We start from the raw sequence: 23,076 nt of genomic DNA on the forward strand, positions 1-23,076 counted from the left end.
ATTACATCTGTCACATTTGACAGCTGACAGCATCAACATGACAGCTAGTGCCGCACAGTTATATTATATTAGATACGTTCAGTTTAGTTGAATTTTGTTGTCTAACAACACTTGGTAATAATTTCACCTATTTAATGTAGAACAGGTAATAATTTTAGCTATTTATTGTAGAACAGCTCCCAACTAAAATCAAACGAGCGAATAAAAAAGCTACTGTATGCGACAGGGCTGGCGGCACTCTATAGTAAAATATCTTGTTATCACTATATTCAACTTTGAAACAAATGGATAAGGTTGAAAATCGATATTTGTACTTATTTTGCTACTGGGGTTGTTAGCAGCCAGCTAGTTAAGCTTGATGGATCACACAAACAGTTTCTCGAGTCTTATAGCTAGCTACTAGCTACTTAATCTTCGGTGTTAGCTTAAGCTTCCATTTTTCACTTTTAAGAAATTATAATTTATTATACACACTTTTTACAATATTGTAGCCCTACACTATGATATTCCCGGAGCTGCGGACTACCTAGCGGGTTACCGGGCCTCAGGCTCGAAAAACAAGAGTAGGAATGGGGTGGTTTTTTGTCAGTAAGAGTCTGACACTCCCTTTCGGCTCACCCAAGGCGGGAGAAACCATTAAATGATTTTCTCCCCTTTGAAAAACTAACACTACGGTTTTCGCTAATATACGATATTGGGGTGCTTTGCAGACATATGAAGTCATTTGTATACGTCTTACCCAGACCATAAGAGTTAGTGGAACACACAGAAAATCGCTATTTTTTTACTATACACTCACTGACTGATGACTCACTCACTCATCAAAAACCTAGACCACTTCCAATTGATTGACTTGAAATTTTGGAGGTAGGTCTTTAGGTCAAGGTAAAGGAAAAAATCTGAAAATGGCCAAGTGTGAGTCGGTTTTAAAAATAATGAAGGTCTAAATTCATACCCCTAAGGAACTTGGTCGTACCGACCTAAAATTCGTTACGAAGGTTTGTATTTAGTCAAAGTAAAGTAAAATAAGAAAAAAAGAAAATAAACCTTACAAAAATAAATGAAATCCCACCCAAAACATAAATGTGAAAGGCTGCCAAGTTCGATAATAGAATGCTTCGCCTATAAAAGAAGTGAGATCTAAATAAGTACCAAGTTCCATTCACCCCTTATCAAGTTTTAATAGAAAATTATATACTTGACTGTTTAGTAGGTTTATAACAGTGTGTGAAAACTTGCCAACTTGTTATATCATTTTTAACTGAGGTCTGTGAATGGAACTTGGTACTTATTTAGATCTCACTTCTTTTATAGGCGAAGCATTCCAATATTATCGAACTTGGCAGCCTTTCACATTTATGTTTTGGGTGGGATACGTCTTACCCAGACCATAAGAGTTAGTGGAACACACAAATATTGATTCCAATTGTTAATGCTTGAGAACCATCACTTTGTCCAGATTTTATTTTTCCTATAAAGATAATCAATCAGACCGTTTCGCCCCTTATCTGTTGAATTCAGAGCCAATGTCAAGAGTGATAAATCGCTATTTTTTTAACGCATCCAATCAATTCTCATTGTTTACCCTTTCGTAAATTACGTAGTAGTTTATACTTTTATTCTTTTGAATCAATGTTAGGTTTAAAGCTACGTAGAATATGCTTAATAACTATAAGAATTTCTTAGTTTTTGAAGATGTTGCCTTCAAACTATGTAGTTTTCAAAAATTTACTGGCAACCGAATATAATTTCTTACTTAGCAATAATAAGCAAGTTTCCAAGAGTGCAACTCTTGGAAACATGCTTATTATTGCTTGACTGCACTGTTGGCGCAGTGGTTTGGTGATCGGCTGCTGTGCAAAGTATTGCAGGTTCGATACCGATTAACGGTCAATGCGAGATGACCAGCTGTAAGTTTGTATATAATCTATCTATTTGCCTACCAGAGATAGAATTTTGACACATTTTGTATGGAGCTTATGTCAAAATACTATCTCTAGTAGGCAAATCTACAGATAGATAGGTTATTGAAATTGGCCATTATTAGACCGGAGTAAGGAAGTTCGGCGGTGTTTACCCCTCGGGCCTCGGAAAGCACGTAAACGTCCTTTGTCTTGCGTCTAACCTCGCTCCGATCATGTCGGTCTGCCGTCTCATCGAATTCTCAGAGTGAGGGAACAGAAAGTGCACTAGTGTTTGCTCACACACTTGTGTATTATATAACATCTCCTGCGTACTGGGCTAGTCTAGTTAGACAGACCGGCCACCGTGATCAAAATCATCCATTAGGAGATTTTTATATTCATTATTGCTTATAAACCTTTACATAAATATGTGTACCTATGTACTTACGTACATACATACATATCCCAGTTTCAACGCATTCTCTGAAACTTGTGTTTTACGATGAACATTACACGTTTACGGCCGTCCGTCCTCCGTCAAAAGGCCTTATGAAGTTATGTATAAGTAATCCATGGTGGAGGATATTGTTTACATTTCAAACACAAAAGATATAAGGAAAATATACTCTATTAAGTATATAATATTTGTGTTTTTGTAGCAACTACGACATAAAAACCTGTTGCCTCTGAAACAGTGAAAAATTTTTACACAAATAAGTTTTGATCACCATTAATTTCTTAGGTTAAATTATGTAGGAGACCGAGTTACCCTGCTTCCTAATCTCTCTAATCCCCAAATCCCCAACAATCCTAAATTTCTTACCACCACAATAAGCCAGCAACGCACTTGTAACAGATGAGGCCCAGTAGGGCTGATGCCTGAGCCGGAGCTGCGCACTACCTAGCGGGCTTACTGGGGATCCAGCTCGAAGGGCAGATATAAGAACGGGGTGATTTTACTCAGTAAGCCTGACACTCCCTCTCGCCTCGCCCAAGGTGGGAGAAGTCATTGGATGATTTCCCCTATTAAAAAAAGCAATCCACTTGTAAAGCCTGTTGATGATTGCTTACCATACGATCCGATATTTCGGATGATAATGGGCGGCGTCGATTGCTTACCATACGATCCATCTACTCGTTTACCGGCTTATCGCATAAAAAGTCATTTTCTACGTAGAAATCTCATGATCAGACTAAACAAAATAATAATTAATTTAAAATAGAAAACGAGGCATACATTTTCTTTTACACTAACAAATACAACACAGGATGTAATATATTTTAGAGTGTTGCTTTATTTGTCCACAATACAATTCGATACGATAGTGTTGTTTTTTGAAGCATAGCTGAACTATTCTCAATTAAAAACACGGAAGCGATAGAACAATAAAAGCAATATTGAAACAAAGAATATTTTAACAATACAGAGACTAGATAAACAAGCTTCGGTCAATCAATGTTATTTCAACGAAAATTTCATTACGGCCACAATAATAATAGAATTGTCATACCAATCTCTGCTTTAACACAAAATTAATAGGTATTGTTTAAGCGTAAACATAATAATATTATCCGTAATAACAGTTTATTAATAACTAGCTTTTGGCCGCGACTTCGTCCGTGTGAAATGATGACTTCTGGCAGCATTTCTACTACGCGTTAGCGTATACATGGGTATAGGTGTCACAACCCGGGGAAACCTATACCCACAGGCATACCCGCTCCTGCGTCCGTACCCGCACCTGCACTCACACCCGCACCCACACCAAAGCGGGTCTCAAGAAAACTGTGCAGAAATGCAGCTAAATCTGGGTAGATGGGTCGGCTTTAGCAGGCGGTTTGAAGTTGGAGATCGAAATTTTAAAAGGTTATAAAAATCGAATAATTGGAGAGCCCTACTGCCCAATCTTTGTCAAACAACTGCACGGTTGACGCAGTGGCTGGGCAATCGGCTGCCACGGTTCGGTTCTTGTACGAAATAACTTTTAGTATGATCCACAATTTGTTGTTTCGGATCTAGATGTCATGTAATTGTTTGTTTGTAAACGCACCCATGACACAGGAAACAATCCTGGAATGGGGCAACGTTTTTAAAATATTAAAAAAGGATGTAGTCCCTTAGTCAGTCCGTCTAACGACGCATCCACAGGTTGAGAAGGGACAGTGATAAATCAATTGTACTCTACTTCTCCCAGTGGTATATAGGCAGTAATAGTTTTAGTATTGATTTATTTGAAGATAAACGTGTAAACTGTCGTGTGATCTGAGAGTTTATGCTAGAATGGTCGTTTCTAGTACCCATGTGAATATGCTACGTAGGATTAATGTCGCTCAGGGACACCATAATTTCATCGAGTTGCCGATTTAAGATGAGCCTATATTAAAAAAAATCAAAACATTGTGTTTTTTTGTGTAAATATTGTCAGAAATCTGGAAATACTCGTTTTAATAAAATTAAAAATAAATAAAAACAATAAAAAATAAAATAATAAATTAATAATTAATAAGTCCGCAAGGCAGCTTGTGGCGAGCTGTTGGGCAGTGGCGACCCCACGGACCTGACTCCCGGGAGAGGCCCTACTTTTTAACTCCGGTTAGTACTCGTGACTATCCGGAGTGGCCTCTCCTACCTCACTCTTGCCTTAATCGGCTGGTTTGAGTGGAGATTCGCAAGAGTGGAGTTGCCTTCAGCTCCACTTGGGGGAAGGACGTATCCCAGTAAGATGCTGGTAGGGGTCTTGACCGTACTTCCGGGATTGCTCTGATAGCCGTGGGATGCCCTCCCTTCCTCAAGCAGCTCAACGGATGTTGCTTCCCTTGTCGCTACATGCTAGCGGCCGTTTCCGGGGGCCCACTATTGAGTTTGCGAGTCACCCCCTGCCTGTTTATCCGTATTTTTCAATATTGGTCAGGGGCAGGGGCCATAGTCCCCATAGTTAACCGGTTAACTATTCCACAGCCACCCACACCCATATCCCTATCATTTCCTTTTACCATATCTCACAATAGTCCTGCATCAACCGGGGATTGTCCTTTGGTGTACTTCCATAGTGCATACAGGGATAATCGCCGGTTGATGTCCCCTTACATTTAGATTAAAATTGTTCAACGGGCCTCTGCGAGTTGGCTTCGGCCCCTCGTACGCCTTCCAAAGGTCCGGGACCCTGTGGTCCCGTGATTATGTAAAGAACAAACATAATTAATAATAATGTTCTCGAAAACGGCCATATCACGTTGTACTGGGATCGATCTATCATCACTGACAGGACTATTGTAGCCAATAAACCTGATATAGTGGTGATAGACCGACAAGCGCGCCGCACGATGATAATCGATATCACCATCCCTCATGACGAGAACCTCGTGAAAGCTGAAAAAGGTAAACAAATTAAATATCTTGACCTGGCTCACGAGGTTGTCGACATGTGGAATGTGAATTCGGCTATCGTTATGCCGATAGTCGTGTCGGCCAACGGATTAATACCCAACAGCCTCGACAACCACCTTAGGAGGCTGGGGTTGGGCGGATGGATCAAGGGCCTGATGCAGAAGGCAGTACTCCTCGAAACGGCACGTATTGTGAGGAGGTTTCTGTCTCTGGAGCCCTAACCACCGGTGGCTTGGACCATGCTCCCGCTACTGGTCGGCTCCTATTTTTATATATTTAAATATTATTTTATTTTGTATGTGTAGTATTTAAAAATGTAAATTTAGAGAATTTTAAATAAATATAGAGTTAAAAATAATAAAATTAAGAAGAGACAGAGTCTTGCTGTATCTAACAAATTGAGGATTAGTAACTTATACATACAACTAAACTGTTATTCGTTAGTCTCACCAAAACTCGAAAATGGTCGATCCGATTTGGCTAATTTTGGTCTTGAATTATTTGTGGTGAGAAAAACTATTATTGAGGCGATACAAAGTTTTCCGGGTCAGCTAGTCGGAAATATTAACAAAAGCGTAGCGTTGTAGATAAATAAAAAAACGAAAATACACAATAAGATATTATACTGTACAATGACTGACAGCAACTCAAAAAGGTGAGCTAAAATATTTATGTCACAACAAGAATGAAAGAAAGTAAGATTACTAAAAAGAATATAAAACGAATATTAGTGGCAATGTCGGGAAGGGCCGGCCAAAGAAAACATACAAACCTCTTTGAGAGGTATTAAAAGAGGGCAGAGTACTCATAACTGGCGCGTGTATATGACTGTATTTATGTACCTTGGGAGGAACAACTTATACCTATAATAAAAGGTTTAGGAAGCCAGTTGAGTAGCCAAAACGTATGTTGTTATATTTTTTTATGGTATAAGCCGGTAAACGATAACCTGATGGTAAGCAATCGCTGCCGCCCATGAACACTTAAAACACCAGAGGCGTTACAACTGAACAGAATGCCCCATTTAACACCAAAAGAAATCAAACCTGTATTCGGCACAAAAAATGACCAGTTTCGTCTCAAAGCTATTGACGTTAATCCGATATCTTTTACTCCAATATCAAATTGAAAAAAATAAGGGCTCGGCATCCATTTCAAGCCCGAAATAAACTACAATGATCTACCTGCTCTTAGCGACAGATTCATGATCAGAAAATCCACTTACAGTACAAATACACCTAGCAACATTAAAAGCAAATGTCTGACAACTAGAATGGCTACATAATGGCCTGGAAAGCAATTCAAATCATTACCTGAAAATGGGGGTATTCAACAAAGACCCGGGATCCTATTACAAAACTTCAGTTGAGCTAGTAACAGTTGAATGAGTGGTGCCACGGGTGCCTACTAAATATGAGGTTCTGAGATGAATAATTGGTAATTTGATTACATTCAATTATAGTTAGAGGTTGCGTTATGGAGCTGCAGACTACCTAGCGGGTTTACCGGGGCTCCGGCTTGTAAAGCAGGAGTAGGAACGGGGTGGTTTTTAGTCAGTAAGAGTCTGACTCCCCCTCCCGCCTCGCCCAAGGCGGGAGAAGTCATTGGATGATTTTCCACCATCAAAAAAAAAAGTAAGTAGTGGTTAAGGTATGCGTCCACAGGCCCGCATCGTACGCATTCCGTAAGATACGCGTCCTACATGCGATGCGTACTAATAGAAAATAAATAGAATATGGCAAGAAATATCATTAAGCAAATACAAAGAGGAGATACCATAATGTGATTGTGCACTGTGAAACAAAACTAATGAGTCCTGCCCAATGATATTATAATTAAACATGATTATATAGGTTATAAGCGTTCAGAAAGTGGCACATTAAAATGTGGCCAATTTACAAAGTGTTTGCAGTATAGGACTGTATGTTGGAAAATTGAGAGAGGCGTTGTTTGTAACATCTTGTGTTTCTCGTAAAGTGTGAGAGCCTGTCCACATCTCCACGTCACGACGTCGCCAACGTGGAAAGGTGCGGCATCGTGACACGGTACGTTGTTATTTTAAAGGGAAATTAGTTATGACATATTCTCTTTGTATTTGCTTCATGATGAATATTATAATTTCATTCTTAAATTAATAAATTAGTCTAAATATACATAGAGTAGATACGTGCGAGCTGTGGATGGCTTCCCTAATATCGATACATCGCATACTCGAGCTGCGCATCTTCCTGGCACAGCTACATAGCTTAGTATCAGTGGAAACGGTCAAAAAGTTTCACAGCGTAGCTATTACATGTTCGTTGCATAGCTACATAGCACATATCTGGTGGAAAAGCTTCCTTTTTTTGAGGGGGGAAAATCATCCAAAGACTTCTCCCGCCTTGGGCGAGGCAAGAGGGAGTGTCAGACTCTTACTGACTAAAAATCACCCCATTCCTTCTCCTGCTTTTTGAGCCGGAGCCCCGGTAAACCCGCAAGGCAGTCCGCAGCTCCGGGGAAAAAAAAGCTCCCTAACGTAACCTTACCTAGCACTGTTCAAAGGTGACAGAAAATGCAATTAAGTCCACCTGCAACCTGCATAGTGACATAAATAGTATTACAAAGGGGAAGAGGTCGTTAAATATTGAGTTTTTATTATGTCGCAGCTGCCAGGTGGCTAGATAATGAGGTTTGTGAACAGCATCCGGTGGACCAGCAGGAAATTAAAGTAATGCTCTTACAATGTCATCACTTTGTAAAACTATTTTTGAAGCTGAAAGTGCTGCAACATAAATAAACAACTGTTTTTATTTATAACATGTTATAAAATATTCTTTGCATGGATTTGGTATGTATGAGGGTGTATGAAGCGTTTGTTAATTCAATCATACCACAAAGAAACTCATAGTGAGATAATACTTTTTTTTGAAAATACAATCTTCTATAATATAAAAATTAATTGCTAAATGTGTGCAAATCGCGAGAACAGTCGAACCGATTTTGCTAATTCTTTTTTTTTGTTTGGTTTTTTAATGGTATGAGAAGGTGCTTATTTAAGAAAAAATCTACAAGTCTAGTTACCAGTCTCCATAGGGAGTCACCGGGGAGGTTTTAGTGAAATAAAAATCCCACACTCCCTAGCTTTTCCTCAAAAAGCTAGGCACCTTTTGAAGGTACCCCCCGTCAACAAAAAAACGACCTATCGGTCGGTTAGTAGATCATAAATAGTAACTAAAAATAACAAAAATACATAATTTTATTTTACTGGTACAATGATAAAATAAAACAAGGTATCTCTCACAAAAGTAAAAAAAATAATACTGTCGGGTCACCATCACGCTACAACATTTAAAAATGGAACACGCAATTAAAAGCACGCTAACAATTACCAACCTGATAAAAATTATACAGTTTTCAAAACAAATGCAAACCATAAACGAATTAAAAACAAATAATGCCTTAAAAAGAGGTTTCATACTATACATATTGATACTATTCATAGTTGAAACACGTAAGCCAGCTTATTAAACCCGGGCAAGTCAGAACTAAGCCCGGTTTGGCCCGGCATTTAAATATTTATGAATTATGACTAACAACGCACCTCTATTATTTACGATTTACACAGTCATGCTTTATAGTCTTACTATTATATTATTAAAGACAGAAACAATGTAAAATTATCTCATTCAATGTGAATGTATTATTCTTGTTACTACAAGATTTTTACTTGCTTAGCTGGTTTATCCAATTTGAACAGGTTGGCTCGACTAGGGCAGTTACGTCCCTTCTCAGAATACCAGCTTAAGAGAGCTATTCCACCAGATGTCCTATGTAGCTATTATGCTTCGAAGATGATCACATCTCAGCTATTAAGCTAAGCTATTTAACTATATCACCGTCCCCATTGATACTAAGCTATGTAGCTGTGCGAGGATGATGAGCATACGATGTATATATATAATACGCCTCCATAGCACGCATCTTTCCACATAAAAAACATATTTTGCACATACAATGCTACTATTTGCACCAATGAATATAATTATAGCACCTAGTTTCACTGACAGACAGACTGATGAACAATTTAATTTGATGTTTCAAAAGTGCCTAATTTAGGATTAATTGAAATAAATGCTTTGACTTTGACTTTGAAGACCCTACCTCATTCAAAATTCTTCATAATTCTCACCATTTAAATTGTTAGATGAAAAAGGCATCTACAGCAACGTAGTATAGCAATTAGCACTTCTCTGGTAGGAAAGTACTCTAAAACTACCCTTTTTCCAAATAGCGGCGAAGCCCTAAATAAGGGTAATGTTCTATGGAACAACCTATTAAGAGATATGCCTTTGTTCCCTTGTTTATCGATCCATTGTTCCCCAATTACAATGAGTATTCCTGCGGGCACAAATCCCGGTTTAACCAACTTAATGTTCTATGCCTTTGTTCCCTTGTTTATCGATCCATTGTTCCCCAATTACAATGAGTATTTTTTCTCTATTAAGTATAATATCCCGGAATTCTTTATACTATATGCCAGTAAATTAGCTTGGAAAAGGCATCATTATACGGAACTGATACTTTAATTGCGGTAACGTGAGCTGGATCATGTTCACCTCTACGTTTCCCCTTCGTCACTTTAATATTATACACGTGAAAGATTGTTTGTTCAATGTGTCAATTACGCTGAAACTATTGAACGGATTTTGATGATATTTGGTATACAGATAGGGTATGAGCTGAAATTAGTGGTAGGATAATTTTTATCCCACAACAGCTTGGGCGTAGCCGTTCGTAGAAGCTAGTAACATGTAATATGTAAAAGAACGAAAACATAAATGAGACTTTTTAAAATTTTGATTTACTTAAGAAAACAGACCTGTACCTAGAGTGTGTTCAAACGTAGCATTTGCGATGCACTTTGCAATGTAAGACCCACTCACTGCATGAATATTAGATTGTTTAAAAAGTCCATTCATATTTTCAATACTTCTCCGCTAAGTTCCATTAGAAAGAGAAAGAAATAGAGAAGAAAGAAAAACAGTTTATCATTAGGTACATTAGTATCTCAAGCAAGTATCTTTACATATAGTAAGAAGTCTTCTCTCCCATTTATCCGTATATGCAATAGACTAACACTAACTAAAGAAACAAAACAATGTACGAATTACACCGATAGATTGAATTATTTCTAAACGAGGTGTATCATTAGTTATAGTACTAGCTTCTGCAACGACTTCGTCCGCGTCTCCGGTGTTAAAATGTACCCTGCGTGTTATTTCAAACCATAATCTATCAATGTTCCAAATTACATCTCAATCCCATCAGCCGTTTTGAAATGATTGAGTAATAAACATGGACACAAACTTTCAATCTTTCGTATTTTCAAGCTAATTTCGAATGTTGGCCCAGCAATTATAGCGCAAGGTCCACGGTGGATAACCTAATATTGGACTATATTTTTATTTGCGTTTGGATCGAGCCGCACAATTAAGATTGTTTTCTTAGTGTACATACTATTCCAAGATAAATAATACCCAGCGTAATGTCCGGGATATTATAAATACAGTTGTTTTTGCGTGAACATATAGACGAACAGAGAGACAGACGGTCAAACATTTATCTAATCACATTTTTGGGTTCAATATCTATCTAGTAAACATCCTAGTATTTTTTTAATATTTTCAAAGCACAGAATAAACGCATTCTACAGTTTCATTATATGAATAGATAGAAAGATATATGAGCGAAGCCGAAGAAAAGTAGAAAACTTATAAAGAATATGTTAAACAATCCGTACCTTACTACTTCTGTTGCAATTTAACTTGCACCTTAACATTTGCATACAAAGAACAAAGTCTGACGTCTCTTTCTTAACGACACATTCGTAAATGAAATATTCTGCACAGAAATACAGCACCACTGTTTATTCCCTTAAGAAATATCTAATATATATTTCCAAGTCACAATGTTGGTTACCATACTCCTCCGGCTTTATAGATTTTTACCAAATTTTACATGTATATTCAGTAGGTCTGAGAATCGCCTACTATCTATTTTCCATACCCGTAAGTGGTAAGGGTTGTTCACCCTCAAATATTGTTTTTAATATTTTGACGAAATAATGCCAAACAACGTTTACCGAGTCAACTAGTAAATATGTAAGTATAGCGACTCTCACTCAAAATGTCGTTGTGGCCAGGAGGTTTGAGGTTTCTCATGCATTAGGGTTTGAAACCTACCAACGTCAAGTACCAATGTGCCTTTTCCCGAGTTAAATGTACTTTCTAAGATTATTGGTGAATATTGAAAAATCCTTCTGGTAGTTTCGATTTAACAATGTACAGAATTGGGTAATCTCAAATCACACTATTAAAAATCCAATAATATTAAATCCATTTAAATATTTCACAGTAGCCATTTCAAACTAAGATTAACTTGTAAAAGATTTTAATGTTTTCTTACGCTAGACTCACTCAACAGTAAATAATACGTTTTTAATTCGCTTTAAAGCCGTACTTTACATGTCTAGGATCATTTACAAGAACTCGAGCTGAAACAAAATACTTCTAAGACAGACTCATTATCTACATATGTAAATTTAGAAGATAAACATTCAGAGAAGGGAACGCTTAATTAGTGTAGTACCTACGTTGAGATGTACAGTTATACAAGACGCTCGCCGTCTCCCGAGCACGTCTACCAAAATAATCTTAAAGATATTCTATTCTTGAGTTTTCACATCTCATCTCTCACGAGTTGTACCAACGTATTATTTATTTTATACTTCAACCATATTTTTTTTTATATAACATGTAAAGTTTTAATGAACATCAGTTGCTAATAGTTTTAACTTGAGTATTTACATGCATTCATAAATGATGAATAACATGTTGCAGGTGAGGCTTTAATTATTTTGTGCTATGTCTTATTAAAACATGGCACACACGGTGTTTCACGTCGATTTTCTGTGACGTGGTATAACTCCGGTCGAGCTGATCTATTCGTGCAGACGCATGGTTCTCTCACATTTAAAATACTATTTGTCTTGATTGAGTTGTCATTGTACATAACTTATACTCAATTTCTTAAAGAAATACTGCAAATTGAATTCTGCACAGTTGTATTACGTTTTAATTTTTAATTACTATCGACAGGAAATCGTTTATATTTATTTTTTCATAGTAAATCACAATCTATAAAAACAATAATCCTACAGTTATCGAAGAATTATGTAACAAACGAATTTGTGAGAGAATACAAAAAGCATTGGTTACAATTATTACAAGTAACAAACACAGTCCATATATTATTTACGCCAACTCTTTCATAAAAAACTTTATAATGTGAATTTTCAACTTTGTGTTCCATTTCGCAAACAAAATTTACGCCTTGAATAAATAATATTTACCGTTGTAATGTATTCGGAAAGTCGGCTTCGTTATTTTAAGGACGCGGTTTTGTAACTGTTCTCGTCCACATTGTTATGCTTTACTCGTGGGTCCTCATCAGTCGGGAGACATCCACTGCCGGACAAAGGTCCTCCCTCTTTTAGAATGCTATTCCACCAGATACGTCCTATGCTACGTTGCTGTAGATGCTTTTGGCATCCACCAATCATATTTCATTGGTACACATTGCATAGCACTGGTGAATACGTGTTCAACTAAGATATGTTACTTTTATATGGAAAGATGCGAGCTATGGGTGTGTACTAGAGATGGTCACGAGTGGTGAGCTATGTGTGAGCATCTTCATAGCACATCTTACTCGCACAGCTAGCTTAGTATCAGTGGAAACGGTCACATAATTTCACGGCTTAGCTATTACATCCTCGCAGCATAGTCACATAGCACATCTCTGGTGAAAAAGCACCTATATTGTGGTAAAGTGGATAGATACTTCACTTTATGTAAAAAAATATACAATTAGGTGATTTTTATTGACAAAGTAACGAATACTATTTCCATGAATCCAATGAAATCGTAGTGAAAATAACGTAGTAATGATTTATGTAGAAAAAGTTATTGAAATCTCGGGTCCGAGATTAAAATTCACGGAAAAATGGAAAATACATTTAATTCAGATTTTCCGTGAATCAATTTTATTCTCAAGAGTTGGATTATTCAATTTGCATCTGGAAACAAGCTACATTAGTTTCTGGTTATCTCGGCAGTGTTATAGCGAATTACTGTAGCATTGAATAGTAAAGGTAAGCGTCCACAGGCACGCATCGGACGCATCGCACGCAACGGATTTTAGTTTGTTTTCTAAAGAAACTCACACATCAGCGTCCACTGATCCGCATTGTACGGACCGCTCATCGGCAATGCCTACATGCGATGTGTACCGATGACGTCATACGGAATGCCGATGCCAAAAATCTGAGTGAAAGTGGGATCGGTATTACCTGATGGTAAGCAATCGCCGTCGGAAATCCGACACGTGCCAAATAGTGGAGGCAGTCTGAAAAATTAATCCGTTTGATCCGGCGTAATTCCTTGCCGGAGTCTCTGAATCTTGATGGGTATAACCTGGGTGTCTTGGGAAGGCCCGAGTGAATAGATTGCTCATGGGCAACGTGTTCCATCGTAGGCCCTCACTTACCACCAGGCGAGATAGCAACCAAACGTCGACCCATCAAATATAAAAAAATCCGTCCGAAGCGTGCGATGCGTACGATGCGGGCCTGTGGACGCTTACCTTTAGAGTAAACTAAGAAATTCCCTATTCCACAAACTTAAACCGACCTTGTATAAGTCGGAGGGAAGTCTCAATTGTTCGTAATACTCGCGTTGAAAACGTTTTGTTATGATGCCAATTAATAGTGGACTACATAAGCTACCTGAATCACCCTGTTATGATACAATGTGATAGGGGTGAGACTTCCTTGCCGGAGTCTGTGTTTCATCTGATGGGTATAACCTGGGTCGAATCTTCAAGTCCCGAGTAAATAGATTTTTTGCTCATGGGCAGACGTGTTCCATCGTAGGCCGCAACATCACTTACCACCAGGCGAGAAACGGTAGCTAATAAACGTCTAACCCATTCAACTTATTTCATAAGATCCGTCCGTTTTGCGTACGAATACAATCATTTGGGCGCCTACCTTTAGAGTAAACTAAGAAATTACCCTACTGCGCTAGAAGGAGGGTTATGTTTTTCGAGTGTATGTATGTATGTATGTATGTATGTATGTATGTATCCTATGTATGTATGTATAATTGTTTGGCACGCTCTACAGCCTAAACGGCTTGATGGATTTTGACTTGAGAGGTGTCGTTAGATTCGTATTTACTGTGAGAGTGACACTGGGTATATCAAAATAATAAAAAAACAAAATGGCGGATTTTTGGCGCCAAATTCGAATATTTCTCACTCGCTAGCCTAAACGACTTGATGGATTTCGACTTGAGAGGTGTCGTTAGATTCGTATTTACTGTGAGAGTGAGATTGGATACATCAAAATGGCGGATTTTTGGCGCCAAATTCGAATATTTCTCACTCTCTAGCCTGGATGGATTTCCGCTTGATAGGGGTCGTTTGATTCGTATTGACTGTGAGAGTGACACTTGATATATCAAAATACAAAAATAATAAAACTAAAAAAAAATTAAATAAAAAAAGGTAATTTAAAAAACTAAAAAACCCGACTGCGTTTCTTTATAATAAAAAACCCTAAAACAAGAAAGTCATCGTAAAATTTAAGCAGTCGGGACCCATTCTAGAAAGCCAGCCGTATGTAAGTACCCATATTTAGGATGGGTCCCGACTGCTTCAATTTTACGATGACTTTCTTGTTTTAGGGTTTTTTTCATTTTAATATTATAAAGAAACGCAGTCGGGTTTTTTAGTTTTTTAAATTATTTCCAATATTTTCAATTAGGGGTTCAATACCCCATATTATTTTTTTGTCGATAAAATTAGATGTAGTACTCAGTCTTAACGGTAAGTCCCACCCCTATCACATTGTATATATTGAATGATCGTGTGTTCGTCTGTTCACGTTGATTGCTTCATTCGATTCCAAGCAAGCAGGGCATCAAATATTTAATACAGTTAAGTGTTTTACTGATTCAATTTTGTTTTGTGTTTTGTCCTTTGTCCTTTGGGGTAGCTGTGCTGGAAATATGTTTTTTCTAATGCGGACTTTGGACTAATGAGATTGAAGACATTGACATGTGCCACTGATAAAAAAGGAATTATGTTTCTAAAGTGTGTCTATCTGTAATTAAAGGAATATTTTCTTGTTACTAAAACAATTAGCATTACCGTATTCTCTAAATTATGTGTATGCCTGTAAAAATATTTTTCTCAATTTATAAACTATTTTAAACTTTCTCTTTCATTATTTAACAATTATTCACTTATTTCTTAAGCCAATTTGAGCACAAATGTTTTGTTCTATTTTTGTGCATGCGTGTTACTGTGCTCCTATTATGAACTACTTCACGCTATTTCAGGACTTGGAAGGGGCGGTCTGGGCCTGTCCTCGGTAATGTGATAAGTATAATCAGTAGACCGCTTCTGTCGTGTGACTAACGCCATTTTAAATAAATATGAGTAGATTGTAGATCTAGAGAATATTTTACTTTAATTTTATAAATCTTCAGATACTTCCAGCTTATTTAGAACAACGCCTTCAACGTGAGTTTCTTAGAAATTATCACAGTAAAATGAAAACGTATTTTTGTTTAACATAATTTCGTTACCGTGCTACAACCAAATGAATGAAAAATACATTCTCATGAATTTGTTCGTAAATTATAATTTGTTTTAGCTACATTTCAAGTATTTCGATTTATCTCAAACTAATATTATTCATATCGGAATACGAATAAAAAATATAAGATCAAACAACTTTTTTAATCAAGTTTTTTATGGTCTCGTATTAGTTACATTGGAAAAAGAAGATTTGCAGAATATAAATCACGAACAACTCGGATTAAAGTTAGTTATTAGTTGCCACGATAGAAACTGAGGTATGAGAGCTACAAAGTTAGATTTAATAGGAAAGTTGTTACTTATTTAACTAATCAAAGTATACGTTGTGTTCTTGTGCCTAAGTAAAATGTACATTTGAATATATCTACTACAGAATCTAGTCTAATGCCAAGATCTCCCGTTCCATTGTTCACGTACATATCTAATAATATGCCTACGTTGTTCTTCAAACTTCGACTAATTCCCTAATCTATTCGCCTTTGCAAAATTCAGCTTAAACTTTGAATTCAATCTTAACATTCACTGAAAGAGATAAGTAAACTTTGCGAAGATAGATTGCCTTTTCTTCAATTAATATTCGCCATACGATATTATCACCATGTGAGTTACAAGGCATCATCTGCTGAATACACGCCAGGTCCATGACTTCCAAACCTTTTATCAGGTCATCTGTCCACTGTCCACTTATCATTGGCAGGAATGTAGTCTCCATTCCAGAACCTTTTTTCCCAATCGGCTGTCATGTCTATTCTTCATGCTATGAGTCCCACTTACTGCCACTACGTGTGGGTCTTCTAAACTCTCATTTCATGTACACACTAAGTATAACCTGAACATTCTACAGCACTTGACACAATAGAAAACTATTTGTATGTCATCATTGGTAACATACATTGGTTGTATATTTCTTCTTGAAACTCAGAGGTGTGTTGGGCGAAACTCATTAATTAGTCTGATCCTTTTAAACTGCGATCTCCAACCTGCCAAGCCAAGAGATCATGACACACCCCTGTTTTTTAAAGGTCTATACTCCAGAACTATTGACTCGGATAGCAATCATAAGTCATTTTATTCAACGCATTATAATAATTCGACCCTACACATGTATAAGACACAATACAAACAATTCTAGACCCTAACTTAGATGAATGGTAGATCTAGACTCAAGTCCGAATACTCAAACGCTACTCAATTTTAAGACGCATGTAGTTCTGTCACTATCAATTCTTTATAAAATGACAGAGATAGCACGATATTTAAGTGCAACTTTAAATTGAGTAGCATTTCAGTATTCGGGCGTTAGTTAACTAAAGTTGGGTTAGAACTTGGACTTGAATCTAGTTCCTCGACATTGTCTTACGAGTATCTATGTTAAAGATGGATGTAGAACTGCTAGTCATGGGTTGTTAACTGGTTAACTAGATCACTAGTTTTATCCCTGATAAATACAGTTGTTTATAATAATTTCTAGGTTGCAGGTTTCAACTGTAGGTCGCTATCGGTAGGGCGTTATATGCGTCTATACGCAATCGTAAGTTATAACCTACGTCATAACTTTCGATCTGGCCACGATCCCCCGGAGTCCTTCAAGTATTGTCCGAGATCTGTGATTCTGTCTTGGCCACAATATCACCGGCAACCTGGTGGTGGAGGTGTATACCTTACAATATGCTCTTGGCATATCTTTCTGTGGAAAAGAATAATATTGAAAAGTTTCTACCCAAGAAGACTATACAAGTCAATTGCAAGCAAAAAATACCTAAGAATAAAATTAAATAGAAAAATACTAAACAAAGGTTTCTACCACAACTTGAAGTTATGACTACTCGTATCTCAGTATATCTAAGAGAAAATTCTATATTCGTAAGAGCGGAGAATGGCATCGTGACGTCATTGTAAACCCTAAGTAGAATCTCGAGTATATTATTAAATAAATTCCCGAGGTCTGGACTGCCAGTATTATTTTTCTAAACCAAATTCTAATTATTGTTTAAGTACAAAGACAACTCTATATACAGGCTATTTAGGTTCAAAGTGGAACGCTCCAGTAGATTCTTACTCGTCTTTTACTGCCACAATAATTTTAATTAATTACAAGACGAGTTTTGATATAGTACTCGATTTGTTTAATTAGCAGTTTCGTCTTAATTTTTCCTAGCCTTGAATACGGAGGCTGGTGATAATTGGGCACTTTATTACTTAGCTCTTAGAACCTACATAATTGGAGCAATGTGGATCTTACCACTACTTTATAGGCTTTTAAAGCATTGGTTTTTATAACTTTATAATTTCTAGGTCTCAGTTCCATATGACCAAATTCAGCGATCTACACATAACAAACGCTAGTCTTCGACACACCAGACATCAGTCTGGAGTCGTAGTTGCTGGGAAGACTAGCTAAAGAACCATTGTTTCAAATAGAAAAAAACGCCATTTTTAAACACTAGAATGTATTGCATTCAATTTTGTTACTGAGTCCAAAATAATTTGACTGCACGGTTGGTGCGGTGGCTGGGCAACTGGCTGCCGCGCAACGGGTAGCGGGTTCGATTTCCGCATGGAGCAACTCTTTGTGTGATCCACAAATTGTTGTTTCGGGTCTGGGTGTCATGTGCATGTGTACTTGTATGTTTGTAAACGCACCCACGACACAGGAGAAAATCCTAATGTGAGGCAAGGTTTAAAAAAAACACTGTTTGTATAATGTTTAAATCTTTAATATATCAGTGCTTTTTCTGGCCACTCTATCACGATCTAGATACTAACATGGCTTCATTTACCGAACGACCTAAGCATTACAATGAAAATAAAACGTGACATCAAATTAGCATTTCAGATAACAAACAAAACATTTCAAAAGTAAGTACTCATATTTCTAGAACATTCACTTAAGCCTCGTATTCATGGTAAACATTTTGCTTAGCAACAGTTGATCAACGTTGTTGATGAATAGCGAGAATGCTGCTGGAAACTTTGTTTAAACTAATATAAACTGATGTTTTCGCTCGCCGGGCGTCAACTCTGCAGCATGGCGCGATCAACTCCGCAACACAAGTGTTGCCCGCAACATGTTTATGCAACCATGTTGCTAAATAAAATGTTTACCATGAATACAAGGCTTTATTATGCGAAACGTTGTTCCCAATATGACGCTGAGCGAAGTTTTAATATTAATATCAGATTCACATTAATACAAACAAGTCTTGTGACAGTTGTTTAATTTATTCATTGTATAATCGCTAGCGAATATTGTTTGCGATGGTTTTGCAATGCGATATTTTGACCTATTTACATTTGATGTGACAAATGTGATATTCATTGATGAGACAAATGTGATTTAATGGGTACGGTGACTGCACTAATGTATTGGATAATCATAGATTAGGACAGAGTTTCCCAAATTGTAAAATGTCATTCACTGCCGGAGGCTACAATTAAAATTCTGGCTACTGAATTCAGTTTGGTATGTTTTGATAATTATGAACAAACCAGAGGGCTTAGTACGAGTTTGCTTTACATTTTTGTAAAAATATTCAAAGGATTCAAAGTCCTAAATATTTTAGTAATTAAAGATGCCACTGGGAATATTTAAATTAATAAATATACACGAACAAATCAATCCAGCATAAATTAATAATTACATTTCGAAATGATAGTACAAAACTCCATTTAAAAATGTCCTTTTATACTAAAAGCCAAAAATAAAGACAATATTACAAAAGCATTCTCTTGTACTAATAACAGTTAGAAACTTCTATATTCTAGTGATACGAACCAAACACCTCAGCTCATGTGTAAGCCGGCAAGAGATTATAATTTAAATGAGCCAACTTAAATGCGGGCTCAGAGCTACGTATGACACTTGAAACACACAAGTAAATGGAATTTTAATGTAGAATGCAAACGTTGCACTTTTAATTAAATGTATTATTAATTTTGTAGCGTTACTTATTTGTAACATGTACGGTGTTGTACTTAAAAGCTTTGATACTCACTGCCGCACTCAGAGTTATTTAATTTTAATGATTACTTAAACTATTCCTTAGTAACAATTTTGTTCCGAAAACAATTGCTAAGGACTGGGTTAAGTAACCATTAAATGGCTCTGAGTACGGCGGTTAGAGTGCCTTAAAACAATTTTAAGAATAGATAAACTAATTTTGGATACTTCTAATCTAAAATGTCCCTCACGGTGATCTCCTATATCGTAAGTTTAATTGTAGGAGAGTCATGCTTCGGCACGAATGGGCCGGCTCGACCGGAGTGATACCACGGCTTCACGGAAAACCGATGTGTAAGCTGGTGAAATAACCCTTGCGTAATGTTTCGTTGTGTGAGTAAGGTTACTGGAGGCTCAATTACCCACTTTTCTAATCTTCCCAATCCCCGATTCCCCAACAACCCTTAAATTCCTAACCCCCCAAAAGGCTGACAACGTAATTGAAGCGCGTCTTGGGTGTGCATGGACGACGGCGATTGCTTACCACCAGGTGATCCATCGGCGATCAACCCCACGAAAAGTTTTGTAGATGCCGACTACCCAGCCACTGCATTAAATCTGCAGTTAACTTAACTGAACTAACCTGCATGTTGAATGAAATCTTAAATTCTATGAAAATATACCACGATAGCAGAGTATCAACGATTATTATAACATAATTGTGAGATTTTTGCACAATAAATATAAAAATACTGCAAAAGAAGGGAACCGCCTCCAACTTTAATGTGCGACCTTCCATTTTTTAAGTCGGATAATATACCTAAAACCTTCCCCTAAGTCTGAAAAATACAATGCTGAAAACCGCATCAAAATCCGTTCAGCTAAATGCGAAATAATCGCGCACAAATATACAGATCAAACTCTCCTTATTTTGAAATCGGTTAAAATACGTCACATTTGTCACAAATTAATTACTATGAAGTATGATGATACCAAAGAAATCATACATCCGTGACGTCACGCTCCAAGTGACACGACCGGCAAAATAACGTGCACTCTGCACCGAATAAAAAAAGTATATGAAAGAAAAACAATGACAAACTCGCCGGGGAAATTGGGGAAAAGCACTCGTGTGAAGCAGGCAAAGAGTAATCACACGGTAGGTACACTTTTTCAGAATTACTAGGTACATCTGAGGTTTTAAACTTCACTCGGCTCGACTATCTTGAGTGCACGGTGGCTGGGCAAACTGGCTGCAGGCTGAGTGTGTAGATTCCCGCACGAAGCAACTCTATGTGTGATCCACAAATTATTGCTTCGGGTCTGGGTGTCGGGTCTGAAATTGTATGTTTGTAAACGCCCCACATTAGGATTTCTAATATAAAATCCTAATGTGGTGTAAACGTCTTTATAAAAAAACAAAACATATCTCATCGATCGAATCTAAAGAGTTCTCCAACCATTAAACCTGTTAAAACAAACAAAGGAGTGACATTTTTAATTAGTGTTTAAGTACACTGGCACGAGATATATGAAACGTGAAGTGACATAATTATCTGTAGGAAATTGGAAGCTGCACAAATAATACGCCCTGTTTAACGTCGGTGTCCGGAGATTACCTGTGTGGCTCCTCGCTTAATGCAGGAAGCTGTTTAAGCGATACTGTGTCAACGAACATTGTTTATTTTATGTTTATTTAGTTATGGGTTTAGGTACAATGATAATAATAACGTCAGTTTTTTAATGAGGGATGCCCTTGGACACCCGAAACACCAGGGGCTATACAAGTGCGTTGCTGGCTTTTGAGAGTTAGGAATGTAAGGGTTGTTGGGGAATCGGTGATTGGGAAGCTAATTGGGTCTCCGGAACGTCACTCACACATCAAAACACAACGCAAGCATTGTTTCACGTCGGCTTTCTATGAGGCCATGGTATCACTTCGGTCGAGCGGGCCCATTCGTGACGAAGCAAGGCTCTCTCACATTAAATACTATTTAAAAACAAAATCCTTTAACAGAAAACAATATCGAAATGCAACTAGTTATCCAACAGGCTCATAAGATTAATTCAACTTGATTAAAGATAAAATTTTCTCAGCTTCCGTGAAATATTATGCTTTCGTTACTTTACCATTTTATGAGGTGAGAGCGGCTCGTAAATTGAGGCTGTATAAATGAAAAGCTTGTGGTTTTCTCACTTCGCTACCATTATATAAATGGCAGACATTACACGGAGCCTCAACGAGCACATATAACTGCACACTATATATTTTCATTATAACTTTATATTTATTAGACAAATAGACGTGAATGTGTAGTTATTTGACCATTTGTACTACTTCATATATATGGAATCTCGAGTGTATACGGTCATTCTTCACTAAGACGTTTCTTGTTTTAACGTTTCTAATTGCTGTGGCCGTTTTTGTTTTGACTTAGGGCTGAGTTTTCAATCAACACATAGAAATTAAGCCGGTTGCAGACCAAGAGCTCAACTAAGTTAATTTAGCTTAGTTCGCATAGCCGACCCAGATTTCCACACATGTGTGCAGACCGTAAAATATGCGACAAATATCGAAAACTCTCGTTACTTTCAGGATATGTCTCGTGACCCAAAAAAATTTCCTTGGTGAACCTGTTGTCTCAGTATACTGCTTGCAAACAGAGTATAATAATATTTCAAACACCAAGGATACACCATAATAATAACCCAATCACCGACAATACACTATGCCTAGACTTTTAACTTCAACAAAACCCTTACCGACTCTTTTAAAGTACACCAAGCATTAAAGGACTTTTTGCGTCCATATTAAAAATACAGCAACCAAGTTAATATGTGGAAATGTCTTCTAATCCTGGCAAACTAGTGTAAGATAGCAATTTCATGGAAGTCGGTCAGTTAAACCAATAAGGGGCCGACGTTCCTCCTCTCCGTAACTCCTTAGGGTATCCAGAGTCTGAAGCAATATCGTTAACACTAGAAGGTTTCAAGCTCCTCGTATAAATATTTACTTTGAACTGAGTTTGAAGAATTGGTTCTATGCTTATAGTGATAACGCAGGAGTTTCTTGGCCTCAACTATAATATTGTTACCTTCATAGTAATCAGAATTGTTAGATTTTTTTCATGGTGTAAGCC

The 23,076-nt window shown here is 37.2% G+C and overlaps 1 protein-coding gene and 1 long non-coding RNA gene across 8 annotated transcripts in view; one reads left to right on the forward strand and one right to left on the reverse strand.

Moving 5' to 3' along the window:
- Positions 1-23,076, forward strand: part of LOC118273290 (otoferlin) — a 194,821-nt gene that overhangs the window by 144,145 nt on the left and 27,600 nt on the right. The gene's annotated exons all lie outside the window — the stretch shown is intronic.
- The window catches only part of LOC126912419 (uncharacterized), a 217,829-nt gene that overhangs the window by 98,158 nt on the left and 96,595 nt on the right, over positions 1-23,076 (reverse strand). The gene's annotated exons all lie outside the window — the stretch shown is intronic.

The sequence above is a fragment of the Spodoptera frugiperda genome, chromosome 25 (assembly GCF_023101765.2).
Source record: "Spodoptera frugiperda isolate SF20-4 chromosome 25, AGI-APGP_CSIRO_Sfru_2.0, whole genome shotgun sequence".
Taxonomy (NCBI): Eukaryota; Metazoa; Arthropoda; class Insecta; order Lepidoptera; family Noctuidae; genus Spodoptera; species Spodoptera frugiperda.